Source organism: Neofelis nebulosa, chromosome 10, assembly GCF_028018385.1.
Source record: "Neofelis nebulosa isolate mNeoNeb1 chromosome 10, mNeoNeb1.pri, whole genome shotgun sequence".
Classification (NCBI taxonomy): Eukaryota; Metazoa; Chordata; class Mammalia; order Carnivora; family Felidae; genus Neofelis; species Neofelis nebulosa.
Window position 1 is genome coordinate 4,373,826 of NC_080791.1, and position 23,171 is coordinate 4,396,996.

The 23,171-nt window shown below is 49.1% G+C and overlaps 1 pseudogene; it reads left to right on the forward strand.

Moving 5' to 3' along the window:
- Positions 1-2,049: 2,049 nt before the first annotated feature.
- Positions 2,050-21,587, forward strand: LOC131488484 (protein shisa-6-like; annotated as a pseudogene).
- The last annotated feature ends 1,584 nt before the right edge of the window (positions 21,588-23,171 follow it).

Below are 23,171 nucleotides of genomic sequence, written 5' to 3' on the forward strand. Positions count from 1 at the left end.
AGGGCGCATAGGTCATCACCGCCTGAGCTGAAGCGGTGACAGGGGAATGGGTGAACACCCTCCCATGCTGAGGGGGGAGGGGTAATGCGTGAAACCCTCCGTTCGGAGGGGGGAGCAAGCATGACCTAATCTTTACCCTAACCCCTAACGGTAATGTTAACCCTACCCTTACCTTAAGAGATGCGTGTTTCTTCAGCTGTGAAAGTGAAAAGAACCATTCATGAAACATCACATTTAATAGTGGCATCATTACTCCCTCCCCAAGGGGTAGCACGGGTGACACCCTTCCACATAGAAGGGGGCAGGGCGCATGCGTGAACCATCTTCCTCGCTGAGGGGTGGGGGTGAGCATTCCTGAACACCCTTCTGCCCTAAGGGGGGCTGCAAGCATGACCTAACACTTACCCTAACCCCTAACAGTAATGTTAACCCTAACCCTTACCTTAAGAGATGGCTGCTTCAGCTGTGAAAGTGAAAACAGTCATCCAGGAAATATTAGGTTTAACAGTGGCATCACTACTCCCTCGCTGAGGGATGGTGCTGTGCACAGGTGAACCCCTCTGGCACAGCGGGGGGTGGGGGGCGGGGCACATGCATGAACCACCTCCCACGCGGAGGGGGAATTACGCGCATGCGTGAACACCCTCCCGCACCCAGGGATGTGGGGCACATGGGCAAACGCCCTCCCTCCACGAGGGGTGTGGTGCCCATACGTGAACACACTTCTGCCCCAAGGGGGGACTGTGTGCTGCGTGAACACCCTTCTGTGCCAGAGGGGCGCAGCTCATACGTTAACACCCTCCCCCACTGAAGGGGGCTGGGGCGCATGGATGAACCCCCTCCCACTCCAAGGGAGGGTTCAGGCATGACCTAACCTTTACCCTAACCACAAACGGCAATCCTAACCATAACCCTTACCTTAAGAGATGCCTGCTTCTTCAGTTGTGAAAGTGAAAAGAGCCATTCATGAAATGACACATGAAATAGTGGCATCACTACTCCCCTGCGGAGGGAGGGGCCCAGCGCATGGGTGACCCCCTCCCATGCGGAGGGGTGGCAAGGCGCATGAGTGCCTCCCTCCTGCACTGAAGGAGGGGGTGCAAGTGTGACCTAACTCTTACCCTAACCCCTAACTCTAATCCTAATCCTAACCCTAACCGTAACATATGACTGCTTCTTCAGCTCTGAAAGTGAAAAAAGCTATTCAGGAAACACAGCAAATCAAGGAAAGATGAAAAGAAGTAAAAGGAACTCAGGGAACACAAACCTCGCCTGTTTACCAATCACATCACCTCTAACATTTCTAGTATTGGAGGCCCTGCCTGCCCAGGGACATTAGTGTAAAGGCAGTGGTATCCTGACCATGCAAAGGTAGCATAATCACTTGTTCCCTAAATAGTGACTCATATGAATGGCCACATGAGGGTTTTACTGTCTCTTCCAATGGGTGAAGTGGACCTTCCTGTGAAGAGGCGGGAATAGGACAAAACCCTATGGAGCTTTAATTCACTGGTCCAAAGAGACTACATCAATACAACCAACAGGGACAACAGATCTCCCCATGGGCCAACAATTTAGGTTGGGGCGACCTCGGAGAATAAAATCCCCTCTGAGGGATTTAGATTTACACTTACCAGTCAACAATACACCCTCACTTATTGATCCAAAATACTTGATCAACACCATAGGTACTGTATACATGTACCCTGCTGGAGTTTCCTTTTGGGGGTGGGTGGTGGTGGTCTCCACATTCTTTGCAGGGTCGGTGTGGTGGCCGTGGTGGTGGTTTTTTCTCCTCTTCTATAAAGAGTTCCAAGGCGACCATTTTGTGGGAGCCAAACGGTAGCAGGGCTGCTCCTGGATCCCTCACTGCTTCAGATTCCCTGTCAGGGGTCCTAGAATCGGCCTAGCGGAAAAATAAGAGAAGATGTGAATGAAGAGCCTCCTGAAATGCCATGAGAAGACGATGGGACAGTGCTGCTGTCCACAGTTACAGTCCAGTTTCCGGGAGCATGTGGGACGCGCTAGAGGAATGCAGTGTCACAGCGGATGAGAGGTGTCAGGCCGGTGGAAGAAATGCTACACGTCCTGGATGCTGGCTGGGGAAATGTGGTATATGTAGTCACCTATGCCAACGACAACAAAAGAACGATGGACGAGACAGATGCCTGCTTCTTCAGGAATGAAAGTGAAAAGAGCCATCCAGGAAACCTCTGCTTTAAAATGTTTTCAGGTACGCATTTTTTGCGAGAGAGAGAGAGAGAAAGAACGCAAGTGAGGCAGGGGCAGACACACACACACACACACACACACACACACACACACACACACACAGTATCTGAAACAGGCTCCAGGTTCAGAGCCATCAGCACAGAGGCCGATCCAGGGCTCAAAACCACAAACGGAGAGACCATGACCTGAGCCAAGGTGGTATGCTTAACCCACTGAGCCAGCCAGGCACCACAGGAAACCCCTGACTTAAAAGGAACATCACTGCTACATCGCTGACATGGGGAGCCGAAGGGGCGCATGCGCGAGCCCCTCCCAGGCGATGGGGGCGTGGCGCGTGCGCAAACCCTCTCCCATGCAGAGCAGCGTCGCAAGCGTGACCCCCCCGCCCCTCGCAGAAGTGGTGGTGCAAGGGTGACCTAACCCTTATCCTAAACATCCTGCTCATTCTTCAAAACCCATCTTTGTGGTCATCTCCTCCGTGAAGTCTTCCCGGATATTGCTCTCTTTCTCCCACTTACACCCACAGTGCACTGTTTAAACCTTCTCTTTCAGACGATCTTCTCTTTGAAAGACTTAACTCTATGTCTCCCTTTCTGTATCTGAATGTAATGTCCGGGTAGCAGGGATTAGGCCCCATTCATCTTTCAGGTCTCACATAGTTTCTAGCTCAACACACGTTTGCTGCAGGGAATTGAACCATGGAACATGTTACTATGAATTTTGATGGGATTTAGTTAAAAGAAAGGAATCTCAGGGGAAAAAATGATTTGTGTTTTGAGAAAACAAAGAATATTTGTATTAGGGCTCTTTTGGATGAAAGAACCCCAAATCTGTTCAAATTAGCTTAGGTGGAAGTGGGTTTTTAAAGAAAGATAAGGGGCGCCTGGGTGGCGCAGTCGGTTAAGCGTCCGACTTCAGCCAGGTCACGATCTCGCGGTCCGTGAGTTCGAGCCCCGCATCGGGCTCTGGGCTGATGGCTCGGAGCCTGGAGCCTGTTTCCGATTCTGTGTCTCCCTCTCTCTCTGCCCCTCCCCCGTTCATGCTCTGTCTCTCTCTGTCCCAAAAGTAAATAAAAAACGTTGAAAAAAAAATTTAAAAAAAAATAAAGAAAGATAAAAATCCCACAAAATTCCAAGAAAATCTAGAAATCTAGGTGTCTCAAAGGAAAAAGAACTGGGTGGTACCAGGGAATCTTCAGCTGTCAGAGTTTATGGACCATTCCTCTGGTGATTAGTTTTTCTTTCAACTAGTATGTGTATATATACATACACATGCACATATATATGTGTGTATAAATCTACACATATGAATACACATATATGTGTGTGTATATATATATATATATATATATATATATATACATATATAATTTGAGAGAGAGAGTGCAGAAGAGAGGAGCAGAGGGAAAGAGGAGACAAGCCCAAGTAGGCTCCATGCTCAACGCGAGGCTCCATCCCATGACCCTGGGATCATGGCCTGAGCCGAAATCAAGAGTCAGACGCTCAACTGACTGAGCCATCCCGGCACCCCTCAACGAATATTTATTGAGCACCTAGTATGTGCCAGAGTGGTGGTAAGCACTGGGCATACAGCACGAGGAAGATTGTACATTTCCTGCTCTCATGCAACTTCCTCTGGTTCCTAAGCATTGAGGTAATGGGATTACCCGCCCCCCCTCCCGCCCCCCCCATGTTTTCTTAGCTCAAGTTCTTGAGGACAAATCTAATTGGCTTTAGGCAGCATTATAATTGACTGGATGCTCCTGGGTCAGGCATCTTCATCCATCTCTGACTAGGCTACGGAGGACTTTTCTCTGCAGAGGGTGTGGGGTTGATTAGGTGCCCAAATGTGCCTCTTGTAAAAAATCATCTTATTCTACATGATTTGCAAATATGTTATTTATGATTCATTTTATATCCTTTAACTCGCCGGATTCCAAAGATAACTCTAATAAAGAAAAAGCCATTTCATATTATGATGGTAACATCCTATGCTGTTGTGGAAAGCTAGGACAACCACTGCTTTCATTTGAAAGTTATGCCAGAGCAATTAGCAGGCGGTTTTTGGAGCAGGGACCTTAGAGAGCATTGAATTCTGCTGACCTGTTTTCCAGGTGAATGAAACGAGGCCCAAGGAAGGGAAATGGTCTAGTCATGGTCAGGGATCCATCACAGAGGTGCTTTTAAAAACATTTTAATCAATTACTTTGCTGGAATAGTTGAAGCATATATAGATGGTTTAAAAAACAGCACACAGAAGCATGCAGGGAAGAACAACATGCCTCCCCACCCTTCCTGTTTGTGAGGGTCACGACTTCTTCTAGTACATCTTCCAAGAAATAGTCTGTGCATTCTAAAAGTAAGTATGCTTGGGGCGCCTGAGTGGCTCAGTGGGTTGAGCGTCTAAGTTCAGCTTAGGGCAGGATCTGGAGGTTGATGAGTTTGAGCTCCGCGCGGGGCTCTGTGCTGACAGCTCAGAGCCTGGAGCCTGCTTCGAATTCTGTGTCTCCCTCTCTCCGTCCCTTCCCCTCTCATTCTCTGTCTCAAAACGTAATAAACATTAAAAAAATTAAAAGTAAGTGTGCTTGTATCTCTGCCTTGCTTTTTAAAAAAATTATATCTTAATTGAAGATCATTTGATATATATACACACATAGTATGTATTTATATATAATACATGTATATTATGTATATTATCAATATAAGTTTATTTCTGGGGCGCCTGGGTGGCGCAGTCGGTTGAGCGTCCGACTTCAGCCAGGTCACGATCTCGCGGTCCGTGAGTTCGAGCCCCGCGTCAGGCTCTGGGCCGATGGCTCGGAGCCTGGAGCCTGTTTCCGAGTCTGTGTCTCCCTCTCTCTCTGCCCCTCCCCTGTTCATGCTCTGTCTCTCTCTGTCCCAAAAATAAATAAATAAATTTAAAAAAATATATATATATATATAAGTTTATTTCTAAGTTTCATATTTGTGTTATTTATATAAATACATTCATATAATAAATATACTTTATAATATATAATATATATTATATAAATTTATAATATATAATATATATTATATAAATTTATATTATAAAATTATAATATATTTATATAAAATAAATATATATTTTATATATTTTAATAAATAATTGACAGTATATTTATTACATGTTTTTATAAAATACATTTAGATGTATAATATGAATTATGATTTATTATAATTTATAACATATATAGAATATAAACATATTTATTTATTAAATATGTAAGTAAGGCAGTAATGCTTAAACTGAGTTCTCGATTTTTTTTTATTGATTTATTTTGAGAGAGAGGTGGGGGAAGGGCAGAGCGAGAGGAAAAGAGAATCCCAAGCAGTCTTTGAGCTGTCAGCTCAGACCCCTATGCAGGGCTTGATCCCATGAATGGCAAGATCACGACCTGAGCTGATATGAAGACTCAGATGCTCAACTGACAGCCACCTAGGCACCCCTAGAATTTTTTTTTCACTGCTCATTCTTTTTAACTGCTGTATAGTATTCCAATATGGAGTTACTGTGGATTGTTTGGCCAATACCTCACTGATGGAGAGATTTCTCCGGGAGACTATCAGTTCTCTCACTGACAGAGGTTGTTTTCAGTCCTTTACTATTACAAACAATGCTATAATGAACATTTTTCTACATCTCTGCGTATGTATGCAATGACACCTTTCTCTCTCCCCCCTCCTCCTCCCCTCTTCTTGCCTCTTCTCCCCACCCCTGCCTTCCCCTGACCTCTCCTCCTCCTCCTCTCCATCTGGCCAACTCATGGCATCGGGGAGGAGAGACACAAAATGTGACACTTGGTGGTGATGTGATGAAGGCCTGAAGAAAGAAACTAGACACACAGTATCCAGGTCAGAATTATAACAGGAATCAACTTGTGTTAATTTGGGCAAAAATAGGGGGAAGGTAGGAGGACTTTATTGGAAGATTCAGTAGTAGCACAGAGAACCCCCAAATCTCGGGATCCAGAAAGCCATCAATAAGGTAGTTAAGTTTCTTTTTGTCTTGCTTCTGCTTCTCTCTGGAATCATATCCATTTTCCCTTTCTGTTTCCCAGCACTGTTTGATCCTGTCTGTGCATGGAGGCCAATGGGATTCCCCACAGGACTTGGTATAGACGCTCTCAGCTCCGACTGGTTGGCTTTTTCTCGGTCCCATATGGGTGATGAGGACCAGATTGGCTTGACAGTGATCTGCATAAGATGCAAATCTGAATGGATGTGTCTCTCTTTGTTTTACATTGTTAGACAAGGTACCATCATTAGAGGAAGCAGTCTTGAGCCCTTGTTAAGGCAAGGCATTGAAACACTTTCAGCTGACCCCCTAGTTGACCTTTATTGCCAGTCTTTATTGCTTTTCTCCTCCAAAGCTCCAAGTTCTGCCCATGCCAAGCATCAAATCATTTTCTGTATACACCAAGAGTACATGACTTGCCAGGACAGTGCAGGTTGGATTTCAGCCCCAGCTCACCCATTGGTTGGGGATATCTCTGTGGAGTGCACATCAGCATAGCTGTACAAGCAGAAGCAGGAAATCAGAGTCAGAAGGAATTAGGAGAAATAGAAATCCCTTGATCGTGGTGTGGGTGGTGATGAAGGTTAATGCTGGATTTCCCTGTATATGGGGATGGTGCTGTAACTATTTTACTCAAATTACAAAGGACATGATGGTCATGGCAACTACAGGATTTGGAAGAAGGCATCCAATGGATAGCACCTGGTCTTCACAGGCACCTGGTCTTCACAGGCACCTTCCCTGTTCCTTTAGACTTCCCTAGTATGTCTCTATTCTGGATAGGTCCTAAGCAGGTTATGTCCTCTGCAGGTACCATTAACCATCAGAGTTGGTGCAGCTGGTGTTGGTGATGGAGTGGATGTCTCTTATCAGAGGCGGGACATCACCAAGTCCTGTTGATTCCACTACATGTTGCCAGGACCCTGAATTATGGCCTTTCTACTTTTCTCCTGGGATAAAGCAAATGACTGTCTTCTGCTGCCAGCACTGGTTCCCCTGATCTTCTCTCTGCAGAGCCGATGGGGTCGGTGGGGTCATCGTGCAAAAATGCAGATCTTGGTCAGGTCACTCCTGCTTCAATGGCTTGCTGGTGCCCTCAGGCTTAAATTCACTGCCCCCCTCCCCTCTCTTTCCTCCCTGCCAAATCCTGTTGGATCTGGACCTTGCTACCCTTCAACCTTAACTTCCACTTCTAGCCCTGCCTTCCAGTCTTTTTGCTTAGCTCACTAGTGAGTGATCCTTATCCGAAACTCAGTGTAGGCATTACTGCTTGTATTAGTTTCCTCATGTTGTCACAAATTACCACAAATTCAGTGTTTTAAAGTAAGAAAACTTTATTCTCTTATATTTGTGGAGGCCAGAAGTTCAAACTGAACCTTAACAGGCTAAAATCAAGGTGTTGGCAGGCTGATTCCTTCTGGAGGTTCCAAGAGATAATCTCTTCCTTGCCTTTCCCAGCTTTTTAGTTTCTGGGGCTTGTGTACCCTTTCCCCATCTTCAGAGAACATCACTCCAATCTCTGCTTCTGTCATCCCGTCTTCTTTTTCTCTTCCCTGGTCAAATCTCCCTCCATCTACCTCTTAGAAGAACACTCATGATTACAGTTAGGGCCCCCTTGGATAATCCAGAGCAATTTCTCTGTCCCAAGACCCTTAACCTAATCACATCTACAAAGTCCTTTCTGCCAGGTACTAGGTTTGAGGCTCCAGGGATTAGAACTTGGATCTTCGGGGGCCATTATTTAGCCCACTGCTCTGCCTTCCTGAATCCGAGGATATATTAAATACATTAGACCCTCCCCTGGTTCCCTTAGGATGCCATACTTCCCAGTTATATGCATGACAATCATCCATTGAAGAAAGGACTGGTTATGCTACTCACCAGCAATCTTTCCTCCTCTGAGCATGTAGGAACACTACATTTCCCAGACTCCTTTGTGCTGAACTTGGGACCATGTGACCAAGTTCAGCCAATGGAATATGGTGGGAATGATGTATGCCACTTCCCAGGCATGGCCATAAACTACCTCACGCCATCCGTCTGCTCTTTCCTGTATGGCTCCATATGGCTTCCACCTGGATGAAAGTAAATGATTTTTCGATGGCGGAGCTACATGATGGGAGGGACCTGGATTCCTAAGTCACCATTTATTGGGTTAAGCCACTGAGATTTTGTGGTTATGCACTACAGCACATGACCTACCCTGACTAATAAATTAAGTCTTTTTTGTTTCTTTCCTTTAGCAAACTATGGGCTCTCTTATTTCCTGTTGTATCTGCCACCACCAGCAGAGTGCTTGGCACGATGTGAGCATTCAATAAAGGCTTGTTAAGTGAATGAAAGGCAACTAGATTCAGGATGAGGACATGGTGGGGGGGGTAGGCAAATTAGGGAGAAGTGTCATCGTCACCATGAGAGATGATGAGAGCTGAAGTGAAACAGGAGGAACGGGGATGACAGGAAGGAAGGATCTGATGTTTGTTCAGGAGGGAGAATTTACAGAACTTGGTGACTGACAGGGTATGGAAGTTGAGACAAAGGGAGGCACCAAGGACCTCCCGATTTACTGGTTTGGACACACGGCTGGCTGTTGGTGTACCGAACTTCCCAATATACAGGGGTTGTTCTGATTATGTAGATGAAAACACAGATTGTATAACTTTATGTGACTGTTGCTTCTTTGCTGACGGTACAATACGTGTGTGTAAGTTTCTCCTGGCATACTGTCGGTGAGGCAGTCTTGGTGACAGGGAGATTCTCATGCTACTGTGGTTGGTAGTAATGGCATTTGAACTGCTTGGTAGGCTGAAGCTATCCTCTAAATGTTTGTGTCCTCTCAAAATTCCCATCTGGACATCCTAAAGACCAATATGATGATATTAGAAGGTAGGACCTGTGGGAGGTGGTTAGATCATGAGGGTGGCATCTTCACAAATGGGATCACTCTTCTTATAAAAGAGACCCCACAGAGCTCCATCACCCCTTCCACGATGTGAGGGCACAGTGAAAAGGTGCTGGCTATGAACCAGGAAGAGGGGGGTCACCAGAATGTGTCCATGCTTGTGTCTTGATCTTGCCAGCTTCCAGAACTGTGAGAAATAGATTTCTACTATTTACAAACCACCCAGTGTATGACATTTTGTTACAGCAGCCCAAATGGACTAAGACAGTTGATATTTAAAAAAAAAGGGGCGCCTGGGTGGCTCAGTCGGTTAAGCGTCCGACTTCGGCTCAGGTCACGATCTCGCGGTATGTGAGTTCGAGCCCCGCATCAGGCTCTGTGCTGACTGCTCAGAGCCTGGAGCCTGTTTCAGATTCTGTGTCTCCCTCTCTCTCTCTCTGACCCTCCCCAGTTCATGCTCTGTCTCTCTGTCTCAAAAATAAAATAAAAAAAAAAAAAAAAAAAAAAATGGCGGGGCGCCTGGGTGGCGCAGTCGGTTAAGCGTCCGACTTCAGCCAGGTCACGATCTCGCGGTCCGTGAGTTCGAGCCCCGCGTCAGGCTCTGGGCTGATGGCTCGGAGCCTGGAGCCTGTTTCCGATTCTGTGTCTCCCTCTCTCTCTGCCCCTCCCCCGTTCATGCTCTGTCTCTCTCTGTCCCAAAAATAAATAAAAAACGTTGAAAAAAAAAAATTTAAAAAAAAATAAAAATAAAAAAAAATGGCTTCAGTGATTCACACATTCTGCATGCATGTCCCTTTTCTTTTCTTTCTTTCTTTCTTTCTTTCTTTCTTTCTTTCTTTCTTTCTTTCTTTCTTTCTCTCTTTCTTTCTTTTTCTTCTTCTTCTTCTTCTTCTTCTTCTTCTTCTTCTTCTTCTTCTTGTTTATTTTCAGAGAGAGAGAAAGAGAAAGAGCAAGTCGTCAAGGGGCAGAGAGAGGGAGAGACAGAATCCCAAGCAGGTTCCACGCTATCAGCACAGAGTCTGACACAGAGCTCAAACTCACAAACTGTGAGATCATGCCCCAAGCTGACATCAAAAGTCAGATGCTTCACTGACTGAGCCACCCAAGCACCATATGCATGTCCCTTTACAGTGCAACCTTGCGACTCTTCCATGTTCTTCTTGAACATGAACTGCCTTTGTAGCTTGTTTTGTACCAACAGAATGTGGCACACTGGTGATGTGCCTGTTCTGACCGTGGGTTTCAATAAGTCTTATGTGCTTTATTTTAGTGACTAGGAGCCCTGCCCAGGCATCATGTGAAAAAACCTGGGCTAGCCTACTGGCTTATGAAATCTCATGGGACAGAGAGGAGCTGTCCCAAATGAAGGCTATCCCAGACCAACCAGCACCCTAGTGACCTGGCAGTTAGCAGCAAATGCATGAGTGAGTCCAACCAAGACCAAAGGAACCATCCAGTTGAGACCAACCTAAATTGCCAATCTACGGAACTGTTAGTTAAATAAATAGTTGTTATTTTAAGCCACTAAGTTTTGGGATAATTTGTTACATGGCAAAAACTAACTGATACAATCTGTATTTATAGGGATTTGTTGCAGCAGAGAGACATGGGTCCATGGAGTTGTGTGGTTTGCATCCAGCCATAGCTGATTCCTGGGGATATACCTCATCATTTTAGCCAGTGTAGCTAGCTGGCAAATGCATGACCCTAAAACCTATTTTGGTTTCACAGTACAGTTGAAGGGACTTAAATTATTCAGAGAATTGCTTCAAATTACCACTTTACTTGTGAACAAAAGCTACTGTGGTGTTCTTAAATTAGTCATCTCAGTCTCTGGGATTTCATCTATAGTAAAATGACCAAAAATTAGGCACAAGTTTACCATTTTTTTTCCCTGGTAAGAAATATTTAAACACACACACACACACACACACACACACACGAATATAAGACTAACATAATTTTTTAAAAAATTTTTTAACATTTATTTATTTTTGACACAGAGAGAGACAGAGTATGAATGGGGGAGGGTCAGAGAGAGAGGGAGACACAGAATCTGAAACAGGCTCCAGGCTCTGAGCTGTCAGCACAGAGTCTGACGTGGGGCTTGAACTCACAGACTGCGAGATCATGACCTGAGCCGAAGTCAGACACTTAACCGACTGAGCCACCCAGGTGCCCCAAGACTAACATAATTTAGAAAGTGAATTGTGACACATATAAAGTATACAACCTTTAAAAGAGGTGCTTATAGAATATCTATTTCATCATTCATAATTTTTCTCAATTTTCTATGGACCAGTGGAAACTTAACTATGGAAAACTTCAGTACTGTTCTTGGGACTGACATTTGAGAACTACCTGTTTTTTTTAAGTTTATTATTTATTTTGGTGGGGGGGGTCAGAAAGATAGGGAGAGAGAGAATACCAAGCAGTCTCCACACTCTCAGTGCAGAGCTCCATGTGGGGTTTGATCTCAGGAAATGTGAGATCATACCCTGAGCCGAGATCAGGAGTTGGATGCTTCACCGACTGAGCCACCCAAGCGCCCCAAGAACTATTTTTAAAGAAAATCTACCAAAATTTTTCCTGCTATGGGGGTGCCTGGGTGGCTCCATTGGTTAAACTTGATCTCAGCTCAGGTCTTGATCTCAGGGTTGTGAATTCAAGACCAGCGTTGGACTCCACACTAGGCATAAAGCCTACTTAGAAAAAAAAAATTCTTCCTGCTACATTGCTGAGAATGCTTACATACATGTAAGCTAGGACTATGGGATGTCAACACCTTTGAGAGAAGGCTTTGCCTGTGTAGGCGGAGTAAAACATCCTCCTGTAAGTTCCCGTATGCTTGATCTCTCATTCTGCCAGAGGTGCATCCCCTACATAGAGGACTAGCTGCAGAATTGGTGAGGCCTCATGTTCAGAAATCATTTAAGAGATTCAAGGCAATGGCAGAGCAGCAGATGAAGCATGGGGCCCTCCTGAGCATGGGTTTCTGTAAGGCTGTACAGACTGCATACCCAGGATGCTTGCCCTGCCTCTATGTTCTATCTTGCCCTGGAGATCGGAGATCCTGGAGAGCAAGGATGTTGTCTCAGCCTTCTGTCTCCCCAGGGCTCAGGGCAGTGCCTGACACCTGCTAGGCTCCTTCAGGTTTCCTGTAATAAGAGTAAATGTTTACTAAGCACTATTAAAGTTCCATTTCACTGTGCTAAGCACTTTATGCAAGATATGGAGTGTTTGTAATTTTAGAAGATATGGAGTGTTTGTAATATTCCTGGGGAAAGCACCATTCTTTTATTAAGGTAGGTAGGTATGTATTTATTTATTTAGAGACCCAGAGAGAGAGAGAGAGAGAGAGAGAGAGAGAGAGAGCGCGAGGGCATGGGGAGGAGTAGAGAGAGAGAAAGAATTCCAAGCAGGCTCCACACTGTCAGTGTGGAGCCCAACATGGGGCTTGAACTCACCAACCATGAGATCATGATCTGAGCTAAAATCAAGAGTCAGAGAGGCTTAACCGACTGAGCCATCCCTGTGTCCCGGGAAAGCACCCTTCATATCCACATCTTATAGACGGGGAAACTGAGGCTTAGAGAGGTTAAGTGTCTCATTTGAGGTCATAAACCTCATATGAAAAAGAGCTAGGATTTAAACATGGGGAAGTTCTCAATTGATTTCACAATCTCTGCTCATCAACAGTGTTTAGTTGTGGCAACTGGGAGATGCTCCTGGCATCTAGTGGGTAGAGTCCAGAGAGGCTGCTGAACCTTCTACAATGCACAGGACAGCCCCCCACATCAGCTCCCCCATCACAGAATGATCCACTCCAAAATGTCAATAGCATTGGGGCACCTGGGTGGCTCAGCCGCTTAAGCTAGTGACTTTGGCTCAGGTCATGTTCTCATGGTCCGTGAATTTGAGCCACTCATCCGGGTCTGTGCCTGACAGCTCAGAGCCTGGAGCATGCTTCAGATTCCGTGTCTTCTCTCTCTCTCTCTCTCTCTCTCTCTCTCTCTGTCCCTGCTCTGCTCACGCTCTGTCTCTCACTCTCAAAAATAAATAAACATTAAAAAAAAATCAATAGCATTGAAGCTGAGAAACCCTGACCTCATACCAAAACCCACTTTTCCTAAACACAAGACACTTCATCTTATTTTCTTCATTTTTACTTTATGAATAAATACTATAACATATTTATCATTCTTCTTAAATGGACTTTAAATTGATGTGCACCTTAAATGTTTCTGCCCATGAAGCCAAGTGTTTGATATGTTATTTTTTTCTGACACACATTAAAAATAAATATAAAATTATTAAAAAAAAATATGTTTGGGTACCACCAAAACTCATCTCACCTACTACTTGTAGTCTGGGGGAACCAAAATTTAGACCCACTTCACTTCTCTTGTAGTTTCCTTTATCTTTTCAGAACAAGAGAATAAACCATATCAAATCAGCCTGTTGCCCCAGCACGGCAAGGTGCTGGCCACATTTTGGCTTCTGTTGGAGAAAGTCATCAAGGGGACATGACCTTCAGTTGACCCCTGAGCTGGAGGTAGGCAATCGGAGGCTCATCACCCGCTCCCCTGTCCTTGCAATGTATATTCCAAACACGGTTCTGGCACTAGGAGTCTGCTTCAAGGATGCAGCCTTGAGAGAGCAAAGTGCTATTAAGACCATCTGGACGATTTACTACTGACCCCTATTGCAGGTTGTGTGTAATATAAACTTGTAAGATTCTGGCAGGCAGGTACAGAGATCCACTTGCCTTGCAGGGCCAGAGCAGGCCTTGTAAGTTCCCTTGCTTATTACCCCATCAGCCACCCATCTGGAGACATCTGCCTCCTTCTTTGGTCTCTCCTTGCCCTCTGTATATGGGGGTCCAGTTTTGATCCCCCCACCGCCCCCCCCCCAGCCCCCAGGTAGCTCTTAAGGTTTCCAACCAACAGCTTCTGTGTCATCTCTTTTCTTTTTTCTCAAGGCTAACAGGTGCTAAGAAACCTTTCTGAAACCCTAAATGTCACCCGATGAGGACTATTAACAATCAACGCCTTCCGGTGAGGGCCACAAGGCAGTTTAATTTGTAGAGCTGAGTATAGACTGACGTGGGCTGCAAGTCCTGGTGAGCAAACCTCCATTGTAACATCGCTCCTTCCCCTTAATTGTTGGGGAGTGTACGTTTGCAGGCTCCTTGCAGATCATGCTGAAGACTGAGATGATTAAGCCTACAGCAAACGAGATTCTTCCTTAGATATTAAAAGTGCCAGGGTGCCTGGGTGGCTCAGTCGGTTAAGCGTCCGACTTCGGCTCAGGTCATGATCTCACAGTTCGTGAGTTCGAGCCCCGCGTTGGGCTCTGTGCTGACAGCTCAGAGCCTGGAGTCTGCTTCACATTCTGTGTCTCCCTCTCTCTCTGCCCCTTCCCTGCTCATGCTGTGTCTCTCTCTGTCTCAAAAATAAATAAACAGTAAAAAAATTAAAAAAAAAAAAACTTAAAAAAAAAATAAAAGTGCCTGTGTTGTAAATAATGTCATAAACTCTTTCATAGAAAGCACTTTCCTGAAGAGCTGAGTTTTAATTTCAACACATTTGCATAAATTCATTTGGGTAGTGGAGGGGGTGGTCTTTGATGATGATTTTTCATTTTTTTTCATTTTTTTTTAACGTTTTATTTTTATTTTTGAGACAGAGAGAGACAGAGCATGAACGGGGGAGGGGCAGAGAGAGAGGGAGACACAGAATCGGAAGCAGGCTCCAGGCTCTGAGCCATCAGCTCAGAGCCCGACGCGGGGCTCAAACTCACGGACCGCGAGATCATGACCTGAGCTGAAGTCGGACGCTTAACCGACTGAGCCACCCAGGCGCCCCTGATTTTTTATTTTCTATGAACTTGACAGGTGTTTGTTTCAATTAGGAAGTGAATAAACACCCCCTCCCCCCCCCCCCCCCACACCGCACCCCTCCCCACCAGGAACTCTGAGAGAAATGCTTTCTCAACCACATGTTCTAAATGGGGCATGTTCTCAACAATCACAAATCTATTAGGAGGCAGTGACTCTAGGGGCGCCTGGGTGGCGCAGTCGGTTAAGCGGCCGACTTCAGCCAGGTCACGATCTCGCGGTCTGTGAGTTCGAGCCCCGCGTCAGGCTCTGGGCTGATGGCTCGGAGCCTGGAGCCTGTTTCCGATTCTGTCTCCCTCTCTCTCTGCCCCTCCCCCGTTCATGCTCTGTCTCTGTCTGTCCCAAAAATAAATAAAAAACATTAAAAAAAAAAATTAAAAAAAAAAAAAAAAAGGAGGCAGTGACTCTATTTACTGAGTTGACATACCCAGAGGAAAGTGGCTTTCTTCCTTTAAAGAGTAAAATGAACCTGATTCTCCCTTCTTATACATATTTTTCAAAGGTTTGGGAAATGGGTGTGGGTGATGTTCCAGAGGGGCAGGCGGGAATAGGAAGGGAATTTGGTTTAGTTGAAGTTCGCAGGGATAGTGGTTTAAAGTTTGGGATCTGGCAGATAAGCCATGAAGGGTCAGTCTGTCAGGTTGGCTTCTTTCTGAAACAGGTTCCCTGCACTCTCCTGTGACAAAGAGGGGGCAGTCTCTGTTAATTAAAGCCAGGAACAGCAACCAGGGTGTCTCCTCTGAGGACTGGACTCAAATGTTCTGGTGACAAGCAATATTTTACAGAGATTGGAGACAGATTCTAAAAAGGACTTTTCTGTCTAGATTTTGTCTGTTTTCACTTAGGTGGGTTTTTGTTGTTCTCTCTCTCTCTCTCTTTTAAAATCAAACTTAGAAGTGGCTCAACACCCCCCAACTCTTGTGGAAAGGTGTCTGTGACCTATTCTCCTACCAGGCTCTTGCCCTAGGCTCCCAGCCTTGAGGCTTGCTGGGAGGTGCCTGGGTGGGGTGTGGTGGGGGTGGGCAGGCAGGAAATCAGAGGTTAGGAGTCTGGCATTCTCCACCCAGCCCTGGCTTTCTCATTTGCTGACCACGTGACCTTGGGACAAAGCCCTTAACCTCTCTGAGCCTCAGCTTCTCAGACCTTGGTAGGCCTGCTGGAAGAGTCCTTTCCAATTTTGATTTAGTGGCTAGAAACATCCCAATCCCTCTGTGTGATCCTTACAGCAGAAACTCCATTGTCCTGTTGTACGCATTCCTTTCCTCCCTTGGTTTAACACCAACGATCTTGCATAAGAGCTTAGTAAGTTCATCAAAACAGCCTGTAAATAGTTTTTCTCATGCTTCTGGCTGCTGTAGGTGCTGGGAGATGCTGTAGGAGTGAAGGCCCCTTTCTACCCTGGAGTTTACCGTTCAGTGTGCGGAGATGGGCGAAAACCAAATATATAATGTAATGTCAGGTGGACAGGGAGTCTAGAGGCCTATTTTAGGAAGGCACTACCTGCAATGGTTAGAACACAGACCCAGGAGTCACATTTCTTGGGTCAAACGCCAACTGTGTAGCGTCCTTGCTGCGCTACTCTGGTGGGCAACTGGTTTAACTGCTTTGAGCCTCAGTCTCTCCCTCTGTTGTGTGGGCCTGGTAATATTATCTAGAGATAGAGTTAAATGAGATCAGTCACTCCAGTGGTTTAGCACCTATTCCCAGATTGTCTGCGAGATCCTAGGCACTGCTTTGAGCATCTGTGAGGAGGTGACTTTAGAAGAGGTGAGCTTAGTGGGTATGTTGTAAGCATCAAATAAATGTCAGCTATCATTAGCTCTCACACACCAATGCTTGTGTTTGCAGAGGCTCACACAGTGGTGGTGGCTGTGGGTGGACAGACATGCCACACTCCCCTATTTCGGGAACCTCATTCGGAGGCTCTGATGAATTTAGACTAAACAATCTCACACCTTGTCCAGGTGGGTTTGGGACATAATACAGCCTGCGATTCAATGAGTCTCTGAGGGCTGGCCTACTCCTGAATATGCTGGGTCAGTGTTGGCCTGGTTCATTTTTTGCTGGAACAGGGTCATTCTATGCTAGTCTTTCGGAAGACAGGAGGTGACATTCTTCCAAGAGAAGGCACAATTAATTACTGAAGCTCCCTGTCATTTTGAGAAAGCTTGCAATAGAGTCCAATAACCACCTCCCCAACCATGCTGTTTCAGTTAAAGAGAACCCACTATATCATTTTCTATGTGGCCCAACTTTTTGGTGCTTTGAAAATGAAAATGCCTTGAGAAGGCCCTGACTGAAGCCCAATGGAGGGGGTGGGATGGTGGAGACATCATTTCCCTGCAAACCGCCCAGCTGACTGCAAAGTGTATACTTAGTTAATGCAATTAAAAAAACCAAAAAACCAAAAAACAACAACGCAGTGGCGTGGGAGATCTAACTTCGGTGTAGCAGCTTTGGTGCAAATCCTGTTTTGGGGGCTATTGGAGTCAAATTCAAGCAGAAGAAAGAAGTGGGAGAAAATGAGAGAGGGCCGACGGATGGCTGGAATCGGCTGGGTGGAGACGGCAGATTTGTAAATGCTGACGGGTGATGACCCGGAGGCTCGAAGCCAGGGAAGCAAGGCCGGACTGCGCCACATCGGGTGAGGATGTCTGGGGGGCTCCGTGAGCACAGGGCCAGCCAACTCCGGAGACCCAGATGCGGGCTCCAGGCGTGGGAGGGTGGCTGAGGCTAGATGTCCAGGCCTTCCGCTGCAACGGATCTGGGTGCGCAGACGCGGCGCGTCGGTGTGCCCTCCTAAGGAACGCAGAGAAGGCCACCGCCAGGTCGTAGAGGGACAGAAGTGGCAGGTCCTGGGGCCTGGGAGAGTCCCAAGGAAAGACCCTCCGGGACGTGAGACGTGCCCTTGCCTGGGCCTGGTCTGCTGCCTCTCCCTACCCCCTGCGCTTCTTTGACTTCAGTTCCTCCCACGGCCCTCTCCCGGGGGTGCTTACCCCGGGGCCAGTGGCTTGCCACCCCGCCTTCCCAGCTAAGCCTTGGTCCTCCGCAAATCCCAGGGAGTGGAACCATCCCGGACGCGCGCCTGGCTAGAGGGCGCAGTCGGGGGAAGGGCAGGGCGAAGCGAGCTGAGGCGGCCCCGGGCACCATGGAGGGGCGATCCTGATCAAACTGTGCCCCAGTCTGCCTTGGAGTGGAAACCACTTAGTCGGTCCCCACCTAACCCCTGCGAGTCCCCCCTTCCCTGGAGGACAGATTCGAACCACAGATCCTGCAGACTCACGCCTGAAAAAGCCACGGGCTGAGCCGCCTCTTAGCCAGGAACAGGTCTGAGCCGCGCCTCCCTCCCGGAGAGGGCGCGGGAGGTCCCGCAGCTATCCTGCACCTGCTGGGAAACCCGAGCTCTGCCTTCAGCCCCAGTGGCTGCCGAAGCTCCCTACTCCCCGCCCGTTAGCCTAGCTCAGCGCCGCACGCCCCCCAACTCGCTCCCGCCAGCGCTCCCGAGTCACCTGTTCCGCGCACCTGCCCCACTCGAGCTCGCCCCTCTCCCCCTCTCCTCCTGCCCTCCCTTCATTCCACAAGCGTTGCTGGGCTCTCTCCAGGGCACGTGGCGAGCTGGAGAGGTGAGAGGGATCCTGAGAGCGGGCGCAGGGCGGCTAGTCCCGAGCCGCCGGCCTATACGAGCCGCGGCCAGACCAGCTCTCCGCCGCCCTCTGGCCCCCGCCTCTCCCCGTAGCCGCCCGGAGCTGCACCCAGCGCTTGCCCCCACTCATCCTCCTCCCGCCCCGCCGGGCGCGCCCCTCCCCGCCCGGTCCCTCGCCCTCGGCGTGCGGCGCGCGGGAGGCGAACAAGGGCTGAGCCCCGCGCAGCTGCCTGAGCCCCGCGAGAGGCGGCGGCCCAGCGGTCGAGCCCAGGCTGGGAGGCTTGGTTCGTCGCGTCCTCCGGCTGCTCCTCGGCTGCTTCCTCACCGAGCTGTGCGCCCGCGGGTGCCCGGCGCAGGAGCGAGCGGGGCACGGGCAGCTGGCGCAGCTGGGCAGCGTGGTAGTGCTGGCGGGGGGGAGGGGGGGGCAACCGCTCCGGGGCCGCCTGGGGAGGGGCCGGCGAGGGCGCGGGGGTCTCAGACGAGCGCCCTACCCGAGCGCCCACCCCGGACTTCTGCCCGAGCTACTTCGATGTCATGGGCCAGTGGGACCAGCCGTTCACTCGGGAGACTTCATCTGCTGCTGCGGGACTTGTGACTTCCGGTTCTGCCGCCTGTTTGAGAAGCGGGACTGAGGCACAGCACCTGCACCAAGCAGGACACTCCGCTGTGGCTCAACACCCGCAAGCGCCCCCCCCCCCCCCCGCGCAAGGACGACCCCCTGCACCACCCCACGAAGGACAAGACCACCCTCATCATCTGCGGGGTGGGACGTCATTGTGCTTGTAGGCATCTTCAAGCTGGGGCTGGAGAAAGCGCACGGGCGGCAAAGGCAGCACGTGTCCAGGTGGGCTCAACCCTTTCCCCCCACCCCCCGCCTCCCCTCCCGGCGCCGCTCTCCCTCCACCTTTCCTCTTCCTTCTCCACCTTTCCGTGGGCAATGGCGCGTCCCCCACCGCCCGCACCTCCGCTGGGAGAGGTCGCCCGGGAAGCCAACTTTCGCTCCGAGCGCGGAGAGGGGGCGCTGGGCTCCGCACGGGTGTGGACTTGAGCGCGTGTGTGTATGTGGGGGTGGTCTCTGCCCACCCTCCTTCACCCTCTCGCCGCCCCCTCCCGCCTAGGATTGAGGCGGATCTGAGACACACACAGCCCGGGAGCCCACGGCCCCCGGAGTCTTGGGTTTTGGCAAGGAGTCTACCCCTCGGATTCCAGATGCTAGTTTCTAGGTAAACAGGGCAGGCGGGCCCTGAAGGGAAGGAGGTGTGTGTGAGGGAGGGAAGGGGTGTGTGCAGCCTGCAACTCACAAGGCTGGCGAAAAGGAGGTGGAGAGAGAGAGAGGGGAGGGCGAGAACAAAAGCCTTGCCTGGAGCGGCCGCCTCTCACTGAGCTGCCAGGTCCCTGGAATTAGAACCTTGGTTGCCTCCCCGCCACCCGGACCCCTCCCCGCTTTCCGCTGTCGCCACTTCTCCCTGTTGGGTGCCGGGGCCTCTGCCCCGCGCTGCGCCCCTTGCAGGGGTTGGCGCGGACTCCAAGGGCGGGAGCCCCCCTCCTGCCCCCTGATTCCTCAACTTTCCTTCCACTTTCCCTCAACTTTCATTATGCAAGTCCCAGTGGGAGCGAGTTGCAGCAGATGGGAGAAGGCATTTGGGGATTAATGGAGCGATTTTAATTTTGCTCCTTGAAAAAGTGTCTAAATTGATTCGCACAATCCAGTAACCTTGGAGGCAGAGGACACAGCCACCGGGAAGCAGCCCCCAGACGCGACGCAGGCCTGAGGTCTGGGCGGGCGGGGTTGGAGATCGACTGGCCATCTTGGGACAGCTGGATGGCTGGGCGCTAGCTAGCTCGATCTTGCCGAATGCGGGCAACGGGGTCTCCATATGTCCCCCCACCCCCCTACACACAGACACACACCCTCCCCACACCTCCGGCGGGGGCCCATGTGTGCTCGCGTGGATGCACGAGCTCCGTGCGCCTGCCTAAAAAACCTGAACAGAGACCCACCCAAAATAGGCGAAGGAACATTACCAACTCACTAGTAATTATTTTCTATTTATACTCAGAGTATCCGATGATTCCCACCCCCACCCCCCACCCCCAGGGGAGGGATTTGGGGCAAGAGGTGAGGAAGTTCCTCTTGGTTTGGGTCAGCAGGGAGGTGTGGGTGGGTGTTGGGGTCTTGAAACACAAAAGTTAGCTTCGAGGGGATTCATGAAACTCTGACCAACTGAGAGAGCAACACGCTGGCCCCGCCTACCTCCTGCACCCCCAAGATGCCCTGTCGCCAGCCCCACCCGCGGGGGTTTCACTTCCCCTCAGTTCCTGCCAGTCCCTGTAGCTTCCCGGGGTCTGTGTTAAGGTGAAGGAAGAGTACCCAGGCAGGACTGCGGCAGGCGACGGGTGTCTCCTTGGTCGGGAGAGAACCTTTCAGATTTGCATACTCTGAAGTATCCACTGAACCTTTCCCTTGCAAACCAGCGCTTCCAGGAGCCCCCCTGAGTGGGTGGGGGGTGGAGGAGGGTAGGAAAGGCGGGAGAAGGGGAGGTGCGAGCTGAGCTAAAGGTGGGCTGCTCTCCTGAGCCTGTGGCGGGGGATGGTGATGTGTGATCTTCAGGCTTTTTGTGACCTGGGTATTCCTGTTGAGGCAGCGCTCCACCGCCCACCCAAGGGCCCAGGAGGGACTCCTGTTCCTGTCCTGCCACCCTGAAGCTCTGTCTGGAGAAAAAGCATCCCCCCAGCTTAGTCAGTTGCAGCCACTTCTGCAGGGACCAGGAAAGGGCTGCTTGGGGGTGGAATCTCGGGGCATCCACGCCTCTGATAACAGCCTGGACACAAGTTGGGCAATTCCAGAATGTGGTCGAAGTACATTCTCTTGAAGAGAAATGATGGTTGATTTTTTTTTTTTTATTTGAGAGACAGAGACAGAGTGCAAGTGGGGGAGAGGCAGAGAGAGAGGGAGACACAGAATCTCAGCAGGTTCGAGGCTCCGAGCTGTCCGCACAGAGCCCGACGCGGGGCTGGAACTCACAGAGGATCATGACCTGAGCTGAAGTCGGAAGCTTTACCGACTGAGCCACCCAGGCGCCCCTGATAATTGATTTTTATTGGCAGTTTCCCCGGTGTGGTTTTCAACCCCAGCTGCTGTTTAGGACCACCTGGGGTGCTTTAAAAAAGAAACCAAACCAAAATAACCCTGTTGTAGGGGCCGCCCTAGGCAACTTAGATCAGGATCTCTAGGGTTGCTGAGTCGGTGTACTTCTGTAAAGCTCTCTAGGCTTTCCAGTGTGTGGCCAGTTACTATTACGGAAAAGGAAGGAACATTTGCCAGGCACACTGCACTAGAGGGGTGTGTGTGTGTGTGTGTGTGTGTATGTGTATGTGTATGTATACATACACACTTGTGTGCATGCGTATGCAAACACTCCTTTAGTGTGCGTGACCACCTTAGGAGACAGGTGCTACCAGTTCCCACTTATAGATGAGAAAATCATGGCTCAGGTTGAGTGGCTTCTCCAAGGTCACCCAGTTAGTTATAAAACTGCAGTCCCCAGCCCCCTGATTTCAACCGTGTTTTCAGTTTGAGTGAGTTTTGGGTGGGGGTGGGGTTGCATATTCCCGTGTTCTGTCCGGAAAGGGAAAGATTCCGGGTCAGTAAAGGTCTGGGATGTGCCCCAGAAATCTAACAGCCTCCCTGAATGGGGCCTCAAAAGTGGCCTACACGTTTAAGGAAGGCTGTTCTTGAGTTTGGGACTATTTCAGTCTTGGAGACGGATGCGTTAATCCAGTGCCACTCTCTTATTTGCATTTGGTTGTGTGTTTTCTGCACGTATTTCTGCTTTGTGTATTTGTGGTGCTGGGGGCTGCCCCAAGGACCGTCCAAATGCATGTTGCACTGTGTATGCAGTTACTCATTTCAAGTCCCAGCCACAGGTCAGGGGGTACCTGGGTGGCGTATACCCAGCCACCTGAGAGCTTCCGGGTGAAATTAACATCTCGGCCACAGCCTCTTAATTTATTTTGTCTTGGGCTGTGCCGGTCACTGAGATGAAGGTTCATTCTCATTTCATCGGAAGGCACCCCCTCGTCACCAACTGCTTCTGGTGACCCGTGCACTTGTGGTATCCCAGAAGAGGCCTCTGTGATGTCAGTTTTCAGACCCAGAGTCCTGGGCATGTCAGCTGCTCCTTTCTGGGCCAACTGGTACCTGAAAACAGGAGAAAGTCTAATTCCAGGAGCTGCGGGGGTCTTGCCCACAATACAGGCAGAGCTTCAGAGACCCTCATTCACCAGCCACAGCAGCGTTATATCCTGCCCCTCTGTATCAGAACAAGTGACTGCAAACAGTGGCCAGCTGTGGTTACCCAACCACACAGACATGTTTTGTTTGGTCTGCAAGGTATTGCTATTTATGTATTCTTTTGAACGTTTTTTATTTTTTTTATTTTTGGGACAGAGACAGA